At 40.2% G+C, this 12,655-nt stretch overlaps 1 protein-coding gene across 1 annotated transcript in view; it reads right to left on the bottom strand.

Moving 5' to 3' along the window:
• The window catches only part of pitx2 (paired-like homeodomain 2), a 52,395-nt gene extending 46,518 nt beyond the window's left edge, over window positions 1-5,877 (bottom strand). Inside the window, exon 1 of the mRNA XM_023822196.2 lies at window positions 5,828-5,877. The gene's annotated coding sequence lies outside the window, so the exon portion shown is untranslated. The remainder of the gene's footprint in view (window positions 1-5,827) is intronic.
• Between the last annotated feature and the right edge of the window lie 6,778 nt (window positions 5,878-12,655).

The raw sequence follows: 12,655 nt of genomic DNA on the forward strand, positions 1-12,655 counted from the left end.
TTACAGGGGCCACAGTAGGGGCCTGGATACCCTGGCTGATTCAGGGGGCCCAGCACTTTACAGGGGCCACAGTAGGGACTTTGGTACCCTGACAGATTCAGGGGACTCAGAACTTTACTGGGACCCCATATGCTTAATATTATCAGAAAAATAGGCCAGGGGGGGAGGCGAGTTAATATTTTCTCATGAGGTCCAGTATTTCTAGCTGTGCCCTTGGGTGTAAGCAGGGCCATAGCCTGGATTTTTAAAACATAGAGGTCACAGTGTCAGCCTTCCTAGGCGTGGCCCCGCAATGCATTGTGGGTATTAGAGTTGTAGAAAAAATACAGAGTACTTGACCTAAGTGTCCTCAATGGCAGGTGTGGCCCTGAGTGTAACCATCTCTTTAGTCATGATGATCCATTTGAGCTGAGTTGTATAAGTCAGTATCCCTGGAAGTATGGCTGCTGAGGGTGTTTTGGCACTCCCGCTGGTTGCTATTGGTAGTGCAGTGTCAGAATACTGTAGGGCATTCTGCCTATGCCTATATTTCTCATAAAAATGGAGTCGAGTTACGTTAATTACCTTGCAGTGCAGTCTAGGCAGCCTTGTTGTTAGATGTTGATTGCTACCGTTGATAAAGTCTATTGGTTGTTCCAACAGATCCAGAGCTTCCAAAACGTCTTCCTACTGTATTAGGATACCTGACACAGGGCCATAGGAACACCTAACATAATCGAACTGTTCTCCGACTGGTGGAAAAATCTGTCCACCTTGACACTAAGCAGAATCACGGAGATAAAGCCGTTTATATAAAACACAGTGCGTAAAAATGTGCCGACTGTCAGCAGGAGAAGACATCTTGGCGCAACTTAACAGTCGCCCATTCTTCTGCTTCTCATTCAGGAAGGAGCAAGGAAATGAGTTTGGCTGAGCACGTGACCTGCTTTGAATAAGGAGGAATTAGGTACGTGTTAGGGAGTATAAATTAAATTAGCCCCTAAAAGATGACTCGCGTTGAGAAATGAAATGTCACCCACTCAGATGCTGGAAATGTGAAACATGTGATGTTACAAAGTCTGCGGTTCAGGCCTCTCTCTTCTCCTTCGTCTCTTTCTTCTTTCAATTTCGACTCCACTAACTCAAGTGTGTCATGCATTAATCAGCGCCCTCCCGCTCTGTCCCAGCCTTCGCGATTATACCCGAGCGCCAGGCCCATGTGGCAAGACAGGCCGACCCAAAATCTTTCACTTAGTTGCTTCTAGAAGATTTTATCCAAACACAACTCATGGCTTCTTGCTGTAGCTAATTTTACACGTCCGATATTTACTAAACGGGACGACGTACTCCTGATTTTCTCCAAGGTTCTGTTGCGTGAGCTCCTCTCCAGAGTTACTCGTTAAACCGATCAGTTTACACCTGTCCAGGATTTGACTTTGTTATGCCCGGATTAAGTTACACTGAAACAATAGGTGGCTTTTAAGTGACTTAACCTGTAGGAGGAGCAGTCAGGCTGCCAGCCTAGTGGAATGAGTACAGAATAATTAATTCGCTTGGATTTTTAAAAATGTGTTGCTGTACTTCAGAAAAAATGGATGTAGTGCATGAACCTCAGAATCGGGTGACTTTTTGAAGAACAATCACAAAAAAATTACCTTTAAATAATAACAACAAACCAATTATTTAAAAAAAGCGTATCGTCGATAATTTAGGAAAAAAAGAAGGCAGAAGGTGATAGCTGAATTTTTCAAAGGCAAACAGACAGACGGACATGACTTTACGGCCCCTTCCTATGTCCCCCCCCCCCCCCCGCAATTGTTCAGATATGTTCCGTGGTCCATAGTGTCATGGATGAATGTGAAAGCGACTGAGTGTAAACCATCCAAGATTGGCTGTGCTGTTTCTTTTCCTTTGATAAGGGCCCAGAAGGAGCCCCCAAGGAATGTGAGTTCGCCTGTTAGCACACGCTGTTGATTCAGGATGAAGGCGAGGAGGAAGGGGGCACAGCGCTCCGTAAATCAGAAACGGCACTAAACCTCTCCTCTCACTCCCTATTCCCTGGCGTGCGGTGCCCTGGCCCTAAGCGGCTTTTGGGCGTTCGTTTTTACGTTTTAATTCGCGCGCATGCAGGTGGAAGTCGCTAAAATGGGCAAGGCTGGTGTTGTTGCTTCATGAGGTTACCAGGTACCACATTCTTGTAGGGTGTACGGCCTTCTCCGCCTTTCCATGAGCCATGACCAGGCTCGTTACACACCTGAAGTTGTCATGCTGGTCCGTCGGCCTCACTCTGCCCAAGGACTGTCCTCCAAATGCCCGAGACACGACTCGAATAACTCAGTTTATACCGAACCGCCCAAAGCTATGTGACATGGTTAGTTTGTGAAGCTCCCAATTTTTACTTGACGATAAAATGTATACTGCCCAGATTTTAATTTGAATGCGTTGTGGTATTTTTTTAAAGTGGCCCATTTACGCAAATCTTCCTATTTTTAACTGACGATAAAATATATATAGGCCTTAATGAAATTACCCGCGTAATCTGTTTAAAGTGTGCGTGCTGACTGGCTAATACGGGCACCATCTCCGCAGCTAGGGGTCTGCTTTCACTTAGCAGTTCGGCCGAGAAGTGGAAAATGTGCCTCGAGAGGCAGTCACACCATCACTCTTAGAGTACAGAGCGCTCTGGCGGAATGCCGGCAGGGCAGAGCATGGGATGGGACCGATAAGCTCCACAGTGGCTAAATACCAGCGCCAGTTAGAGCAGAAACGCAGGATTTACAGGACGAGAACGGTCAAGTCGTCTGCATAGGCGATGATGTCATTATTTAACTGATAGCTAAGTGTAGTACTAACTTTTGGGGATCTCGAAGATCCAGCTGTTTTTGTGCTGGTTTCAGTTTACAGTGCGCACATTTTTTTTTCTTGTACGCTGGCCTTTGAACAAAAACAGTCTTTTATGCAACGTATAGTTTTATAAAAGTACCACCTTATATATGCATTAACAGTGAATGGGAGATTTGCTATTAAGATGATGAACATTATATATAGCTTCCATCAGATCCACATCACATTTATTTGTTGAGCGGACACTTTTTTCCAAAGGTACAGATTATTGACACCCCCCCCCCCCCTCCCCGACAGTAGCCCCCACCGTAGTTGCATGCACATTCTCCTGGGCGTTGATATGCCTGGAGCAAGGAGATCCATGGCATGACCTTTGCCGGCTCCCGGAATGGCCTCCGGCCTCGTCCGCAGTCACGTCTTTGCAAAACAGGAGCAGCATAAAGAATGAGCTGATGGGTCGGGTTGGAGGGGGCAGGGGCTGGAAGTTATACTCCGTGTAGGAAGTGACCCCTCACACCCATTTCCAACATGCATGGGTTTTAAAAAGCAACAAGCTGTGAAAATGAGCGCACTTCCAAAATGAGTGGAGATCATTAGATTTTTTTTCCCCCCTCACATTAAAAAAAAAAAAAAAAAAAACAGTTCAGTGTCTAATATTTCAAATGTAGCTTCTATAAAATGTTTAAGAACCCTTGGAAAAAAATCCTACCCTAAGAGCCAAAACTTTTTCTTTTTTGCTTTTTTTATATTATAAATGGCAAAGACTGTGGCTTCGACTGCAAACCATCATGATAGTTAACATGAAACCACTTTAGAGGACAGCTGGGGAGTGACATGAATAATAGGGTTTAATTTGTCTAATCTTAGCCGGAGTGGGGGATGGGGGTGGCGATGGGTGGGAGGGGGTGCACCGGTGCCCCTTTGCCCCCCTCGCTGCATAAGCACCCCCTGTAGTGCCCCCAAGGCTGGCCCAGCTGGCAGTGGCACTGTGAGAGGGGCAGGTACAGACTCCCGTCCGAAGCAACCTCTAGCTGCCCCCCCCCGTCTGGGATGGAGCGACCAATGAAAATAGCTCTGTAGAGAGAGTAATTAAAAGCCAGTGCCAAAGCACGCTGAGAACCTGCCCGCCTCATTTCTCTTTTCCTTTTCTGGGCCACTGTAATTTGCCTGCTCACTGTAAATTTCTATAAATAATAATAATGATATTAATAAAAGAGAATATAAATATGCACTTCGGAAAGTTGTTTTTCTTTTTTTCCTCCTCCTGTCTTCCATGTTAAGTGACTCGTTAAAAAGTAGTGGAAATAATACGGAGTTTCTACCACCATCTTATACATTTCGTAATTTCACTATTGTTTTCAGAAATTATCATTTAAAAATCCTATATACATTAAAACACATGTATTAATATTTATTAATCTAAAGTATAGAAATTTTCCAGATTATATGTATTGATATAAATACTAATAAAAAGCGAGGAATACTTTTTCCTGTAAAGTCCATTTTGGAATGTTTGAGTTGAGAATAATTTGGAGAAATAAAAACGTGGAGAAATAATATCATGCTTCAGAGATACTACATTGCTAATCTTTTTAAGTTCTTGTCTCATTTGACACTGAGGACCTAAGGCACGAGCCTGGATTCGGCAAAGGGTACCAGGCCTAACGCACATGGCATAACGTACTCGGGGCCAAGCTGGGGGACACGGGGGCTGATGGGAAAGAGCCTCCCCCCCCCATCTCCATTTTACTCAGTCTTTGCAAAGTCGTGTGACATCTGCGTCACACTTTTTTGACCTTTTCTTTTTTTTTTACTCACTGTATAAATTTAGCTTTTATTTGAAAGGAGAGTTTCAAAGATGAGACGGTGGTGCCCTTAGAGCATTTGAAAGTGCGGTCGGGGCGCCTGCCTCAGGCAGACTGGGGAAGCATTTACTGCTCTTTTTATATTGCTTGTTTTCAGCTTGTGATGGTCTTCTTTTATTTTGCCATAAAACAACTCAAAACTTAAAGAAGTTCTGACAGCGTACAATAAACCTCATTAACATTAACCCTTGGATGGGGGGGGGGGGGGGGGGGCGATCGGCACACGTATGTCACACGTATGTCACGCTGGAGCCATTCAGATTAAACACACTTCTCTAAGGTACAACAGCAGGGGCCTGCCAGCCCTCGGGGGCAGGAACCTGCCTGTTTAATAACCTCTCTGCTTACTGTCGTTTTACGTGACACGTACACAAGGGTTACGGGTACCTTTCATCCGTAACTGTGCACTGAAACACATCTGGGTTGTAATTTTATAAATTCAAAGCTGTGTCACATAAAAACTGAAAAATAATAAAGCAGATGACTAAGTGACATGGTTTTATGTCTGTAAAATATACTGCGTGTTATTTAATTCATTCATAGCAATTTTTTGGGTGGGATGCAGACAGACCAGAATATTGCAGGCAAAAGCCAAAATACATCAAAGAGAGTTTAGGGACCCAAGTTTAATGGCAAACAAGTGGTAAAGATTCCTGAAAAGATTCATGAAGCACTGCTTCTGAAGACAATACTTAGAGAAGATCAATCACTCTTCTCTGCTTACCCACCCCCCCAAAAATCGCCCCCCCCCCCCCCATATTTTACCCAAAACGTTAGTACATGTTGACCTTTCACACGTGCTGTCCCAAAGTGAGTCTTGATTACCCGTGGAAGCCAACCAAGCGTGCCTCTGTAGTCACAGCTTATCTTTTGTACTAATTTTGGATTAATATTGGTCCGCAACACTGCGTAAACACAGTCACCTAGCAAGCCTGCCACACTGAAGATACACATTAATCCCCTCTTAATGCTGAGAGTCAACTTATAGTCCTTAGAAGAATTTGCCTTAATCTCTGACTAGGCTACTCAACTGCCGTACGAAAGCGTACCCTAGGAAACTGCAAACTACTTTCTAACAATTTTTTAAATATATATATATATATATATGTGTGATTAGAGACAGAATATAAATCATTTACCTTTGAGCTTTTGGTGGACGTTTGTTGAGGCAGGGTGAGGGGAAGCCCGCGGGAGTCAGACTGGGCCGTTGGGTGGAACTTTTTATTTTTTATTGATGGCCTGCATCTACAGGCTAACCTCAGGTTCCGCTGGCAGAATCTCTGGAACTGCTCTCGTCCAATCAAAAGCCAGCTTCTCTTTGCCACCCAATCCGGCCAGCCGAAAGCATCTTTCCCTCGCCTGTCTGTCTTTGGTCGCTTCTGCTTTAATTTTGTTTTGTGCGCTTTCCTCCGTTTCTCCCCTAACGTCTTTGGCGATGTGCGTTCTCTCTGGGGCTGTGTGTTCTAGCTGCTCTGTGCAGGCTGCCCAAGAAGTCCGCACCCGTCTGTAATTTTCTCTAAATGATTAAGCTCCAGGCAGAAAGCGCTGAATGAAAAAAAGTGGTGTGGCTACATTTTACGTATTTTATGTTCGTCTTTTGATTCTATCCATATTTTAACGCAGTTACGCAAACAAAATCCTGTTTTACTATTTGTTTTACGCTATATTACTTTTGACTTAAAACTTTTATAAAGTTCTTTGGTTCTGGAAAAAAGGATTCAGGTTTTTAATTGCATTTTAAATGTTCTAAATGCTAAACATCTTTGTACAATTGAAAAAAGCTAACGATAATCAACAACATACAGTAGAGATCGCGATTCATGTGTCAAAATATAATAAACTAAATATAATTAATAACTTAACAAAAATAATCATAATTTATCACTGGAATGTCAAGCTTTTAAGGTCCAATGGCAACACTCTAAACATATGGGGAAAATAATTTTAATTACTCATCCCACTTTTGGTGTGTGTGGGGGTGTTGGTGAAACAACAAACAAATAAATACACAACTCGTGTTTTACTGGGCTAAAGAAAGTTATTATTGATTATTATATTCATATTATTATATAATTCAGTTATAATCCAAAGAACTCCCAGTTTTACTCATGATATATTTTTAATTTATCTGTTGAAAAGGGTATTACAGCACATTTAAGCAAAGTTATGGATGTAATGTATTTAAGCAGTTTGAAAAATTATTTGAAAGCAAAATGATGTCACCATCATCTGCATAGTTATTTACCAAGTGTAATTAATTTTTCAATACTCGGTATTGCAATAAACAACCTCCAAATAAAATCATTACAGGGTCCGAGTTTTATAATATTATCAATATGAAAAAGCTCTATTTTTCATCTTTCTTAAATACTTAAATTTGCTTTGTCACATACTTAGTGTGTGTTTGTGCAGAATGTTGCTGACAGATGTGAAATTGTTATTTGTCAGTAAGCCACAGTAAATATATGTGGGTTTGATGAATAATCTGCAAGTGCTTGATTTTCCATGCATGTGCAATTGTCACTTTTGGTTAAGTTTATGTTTACCTTGGCAGGTTAATATATAAAAACTTCAGAAAATAAGATTCAGAGTGACATCAGCTTTGAATACGCAGCTGCTGCGTGTGATTCACTCCCCAGGCATACGATTAAACCCAGATTCTGCTTGAGATTGATTATTTTCCAAATATCAAGGTGCGAATCGCATCTATCACGGGCGATAGCTGATGTATCGATGATTGTGCGGCCGTGCCCCGATCAAATCCGGGATTTACATCATCCAATCAATCATGGCGATGCGAGTGAGTGTAGGGGAGCTGGAAGCGGGCAGACATAGGCCCGAGCGTGAGAATCGTGAAATATGAGTGCGCGTCGGGCAGATGCAGGATTCGGTGCGATTCAGAGGCCGACACTGGGGCAAGGCGGCGACTGTATGTTATATTTACAATTCGTGACCCGACAGGTTTTTCTCTTCTCCTCTTTAGTTGGCGTTAAAAGATTGTTTTCATCTCCAACTTATATCCGAAGGGCTGGAAAATGGCCCTGGTTTCACCCTGAAACACCTCTGATGCAAACATATAAACAGATGTATTGCATGTCTAACATAACATAACAGAACAAAGCACAATAGATTGTAAATACGACATAAATCTGAAATTTGTATGAAAACTTTTCCGATTCATTTTATGTATTTATCCTTCTCTTTATTAACAATGATTACAAATTACTTCACTTATTTAACCAATAATGCTCATATTAATAACATAATAATATATTTTTTCATGCACAATATACATTATAAAATAAATAAAATTATTGTTATTATTATTAGTAGTAGATGTAATTGTATGTATGCAGCGTAAGGTATATATTAAACGGGAGGCACAAATTTGTATAAATTAAATAACTGCAATAGTTAACACACATGTGATTAACTCTTGATTAATTTTAACTGCTTCAGCTACAATTATGATATATTATGATTTCCTCCATCAGGACTGTCACCTTTTATTGCTGTAGCTAATTATTAATACTGCACCCCCTGTCACTGTTTGGGAACTCAGACATCTTGTAAAATCCTTAATTACTTTGTACATGCCGCCTGTTCCGTGAGGCTTCCTGCTTCGATGACAGTTCCGTACCTGCCTGCAATATCTTATTAAATTTCAAATTCATAACGACCCCCGTGCCCTAAAGATGAAGTCATGAGAAACTCCTTGATCTGTCTGTAGAACTGCATCCCACGCGACTTGACGTTTTTTAATGTTGCTAAACAATTTCCCATAAAGAATAAAACAGGGCCTTTTTTCCCAGAATATAACTTGACCAGAGGCCTTAAATGACGTAGCACCAGATAAGTATGAAAATTTTTAATAATGTGTTGTTTTTGTGGCGTTTCGGGGGATGAGGTTTTCTGGGGGTAAACAGAGATTAGGTGCTGGTTCTATAAGTTGATCATTCCAGATAAGACCCATGATTTGATTCTGGACATTTACAGTATGGAGATACAACGCATTTAAGTATATATTGTAAAGTTGGCTTTTTACATATACATAATGTTGTTATATACGTGTATATATCTTACTTTTATATATGGCGAATTTTGTTCTGAGTGTATATATTGCGCATTTCTGACCGGGAACATTTTTGACAGGCAGACACGAAACATGAAATGGGGAGCTGAACCTCTGATGTATACTGTAGCGTGAATATTAAAAGACACATAAAACACCATGAATAGACGACACACTTAAGTGTAAGCAATTTAGCGCTGAGCTGTTTGTTATGGGATGGCCATGTAAATTGGTTTACTTGTTCGCATCTGCTGACAGACGCTGTTTGGTTTCGAGTGCTTTGAAAGTTAATACTCCAATAACAAGTAGGCTGAACTGAAGCGGTTCAGGGGGTTTGGTGGATCTGCAGATCGTTCACCTTTTCTAAAGGTAACGCTTTCAGATAACGCTCATCCTTTTCCTTAAAATTAAGAAATAAGGCAATTTTTGTAATGTAACTGCACTTATACTAAAATAAAGACAATTAAATTGTTTTTACTTCTATTCCTGTCTTTTTTATTCTTGGAAATATATATATTTTCTGATTAAGGACTTTTCAAAACGTTCATTAGACTGTGTCTATGTTGGTAAATATATATAAACAAAAAACTTACAACTACGCAGAAAATGCTCCAAACAGCTAAGGACAGATTTTCCAAATAAGATAATTTAAATATTCACAAATTGCACCATCTCTGGGGTAGAAGCAGAACAGGCATGATGGAAAAAAACACACAGTAGGAACCAAAAGCAAATATAACGTTTTAGACCAAAATGAGGTACAGTCACGAGCAGCTATGTTAACGTTCTTTACAAAATGACAGCCTGAAGTGGTCTTGTCTTCATACAACGTTAATCAGACAGCAGACTGCCTGTTTTAAAGAGTCTCTATACCCCCAAAACCTCACTTAGCTTACAATTGGTTCTTCAAAATAATCATTACATTGATAATAGCTTATTGGTGTCCCTCAAGGATTTCATCCTGTTATTTGAACAATTTACTTTCTTCAGAATAAAATTTGCAGGTCAGGGCAAATCCAGAGATTTCGCCCAAAAATACAGCCTCGTAGTTTTATTTCTGAGTGTCCCTGAAGTCTGAACGAATAACGGTAAGATGTTATCCTCTGTCTCTCACCGTTGCACGCTAATAATCTCGATATTCCAGCTGAAGTGCGCCGTACTAATTGCGATCTTTGTTAGCGTTTGTCATCCTCAGAGTTACCGTAATGGACTTTGCCGGCTTTCTTCCCTAACCTTTTCCCTCTCCTCGTCATTCTCTATTTGATTCTAAAGCCTTCGAAAAACATTAAGACGAAAAATCCCTTAATGCGTCTTCAACCTTATCTAGACACCTATCTGTCTCCGAGCCGCAGCGTTTGAAAGGAGAGAGCCGGGGAGAGGATGGAGACGGAAAATCTCCCTCCGCCGACAGGCCCAGGAATGACTTACAGGCTTCTAAGAGTCTGAGGGAATCTCAGGGGCTCCCCTAGGGCTCTCGATATCGCTATAACCAGGGGCAGCGCGGCAGAAACACCAGCGGCCTGCTTTCATGACAGGAAAAAGCGGGCAGAGATGCAGCAACGGAGAACAAGGGGTGTTTCGGGGCTGAAAATAATGATGTTCTTCTCAGTAACGGCGGAGTAAGAATCGGAGAAACCTGAAAAGGTACCGACAGTCTGGAGAGACAGGCAGGCGCAGCTTTGAAATGTAGATGCTGAAATACAAAAGGTCTTCCAGGGGAGATTAGTTGTAATATCGTTTGTGTTTGACTGCCGAACGCCCTCCAGCACTTGACACCGGCTCGCAATTAAGGCCTGTTCCAGGCCGGAGCCTTGTGCCTCGTCGATTATCCGGCCCGGAGCACGACACGTGTGCACACACGCTCCGAGCTCACAGGAGGCGTACGGCTCAACGTTAATATATGCGCAGAAATAAACAAACAAGTAAATAAACAAATAAATGTTATTGGTAAAAAACAAAAAGCTATAGTGTCAAAATTAGGACTTGGAGGAAAATCAATGATATGAACAGGTGACTTCTAATTTTCTGTGTTTTCATATCTATAATATGAAATATATCTATAATAATAAATAATATATCTATAATAGAATAGAATTGATTTGCCTTTGTAAAGTGACAATGTCTAGAAAAGCGCTATATAAAATAAATGTATTATTATTATTATTATTATATATTTAAAATAATATCTATGATAGTATTATGGATAATATAATATTATCATTATTTTTAATTAATCGTAATCACACATTTTTTTATGATACTTATGCATGAAAATATGCAACTATTTTTTAAAATGTATTGAAATATTGTTCAAATTCAATTTAATTGCAGATTTCTTAGTAATGTTAAAAAAAACAGTTAAAATATAAAATTGAATAAATATATTTCATTTAATACTGAGAGAAATTTAGAATTTCAAGTTTTGTTATATTTTAAATACTCTGTATTATATATGTTTAGTATATTAAATAAATACTCCTAAATTAACAGGTTCCCAACTATTTGCATTGCATTAGCATTTTTAAAAGCCTGTTTAGCCTCTTAGCATGCTTTTGGCGGGACTCTGTAATATACCATTAGATGCTGTTCCCAATCTTACTAGCTCCTGGCTCTACATTAATTTGACTTTAATAGGCTGGGACCATTCGAGCTGATAAATCTTCAAGCGGAGGATAAAGTTCAAATAGATAAAATCAAACAGATGTTAGTAGGAGGGTTTTTTCATGACCCATAAAAGTGCTATCATCAAAGCCTAGAATCATTTGTTTTGAATTATTGCATTGTTATCAAAAGGGCCGTCTCCGCCTGTTTGCAGAGAAATCTGATCTGTTTATCCAAAAACAGAACAAAGATGCCAAGCTCTGTGGACCCTGGGAAAGTATTTGGCGAGTGATGGGTGACAGACTGGGTTGGTCGGGAGACGGCTTGATTGACAGCTGTCACGGACAGTGGAGGGAGGGAGGGAGGGACAGTGTGGAGCGCTGTGTTTACACAGTGGGGAATATGCAGGATGCAAAACGGAAAGTCCTTTCTCTTTCACATTAATGCTGATATTATCACGGCCAAAGAATCAAACGTTCAAAACAAATATTAATAAAAAGCATTTATTGAACAATTATGGAACATTTTTAAAGAATATTTTTTGCATGATTGTGTTGTCCTTTTTAAAAATAAAATAATAATCAATAATTATAAACATCAAAATGGAGTTATAAAATGACTCTTTTTCAGAAATAGGTCATACCAGGGTGAAATGCTTCCCTTATCACTAAGATCTGGCCGAACGTGGACCTGAACTTCGACAGCAATCGTTTTCCGAGTCTGTGTCCTATTGCCTTTAATCTGCGTTTTTAAAGAGGAAATAAATAACACCGGCCTTATGGGTTTTCAACCATTCTGTCACGCAGCAGGTCAGACAATCCCAAGGAGGATGCCACGAGCATGTTACAAAAAGTCTGCAATAAACTTATTCTCGTTACATCTGCAGTACAGAAAGCTGACTGTCAGCTTTGTTATAAATGTGATTCAAACGGAGCAGGAATACAGTCCTCACAAAAATAATAAAAAATATTGTGTCCAGAAATCATACTCATAAAGGGGAATATGCAATCTTTACATTCATAAAGAATAACTTCATGGATTTTTGCATTTATTTTTATGACATATTAAATGAAGTGGTAAAATAGGTAATGTATCAATTTAAATCGGTCTAGTTCTGTTAAAGAATATATATATTAATGTGAAACGCATGGGACTGAAGATGTGTATCCCTGTGATGACGCCCAAACGCTTTTTCCTCTTTCGGTTATTTTCTCACATTCTTGACCTTGTTAGTCTGTCACGGAAGCATGTAAGTCAATCCTCTGGTCCCGAGGCCGCATGTTGAAAAGATGCA

Source organism: Paramormyrops kingsleyae, chromosome 12 (genome assembly GCF_048594095.1).
Source record: "Paramormyrops kingsleyae isolate MSU_618 chromosome 12, PKINGS_0.4, whole genome shotgun sequence".
NCBI classification, from domain to species: Eukaryota; Metazoa; Chordata; class Actinopteri; order Osteoglossiformes; family Mormyridae; genus Paramormyrops; species Paramormyrops kingsleyae.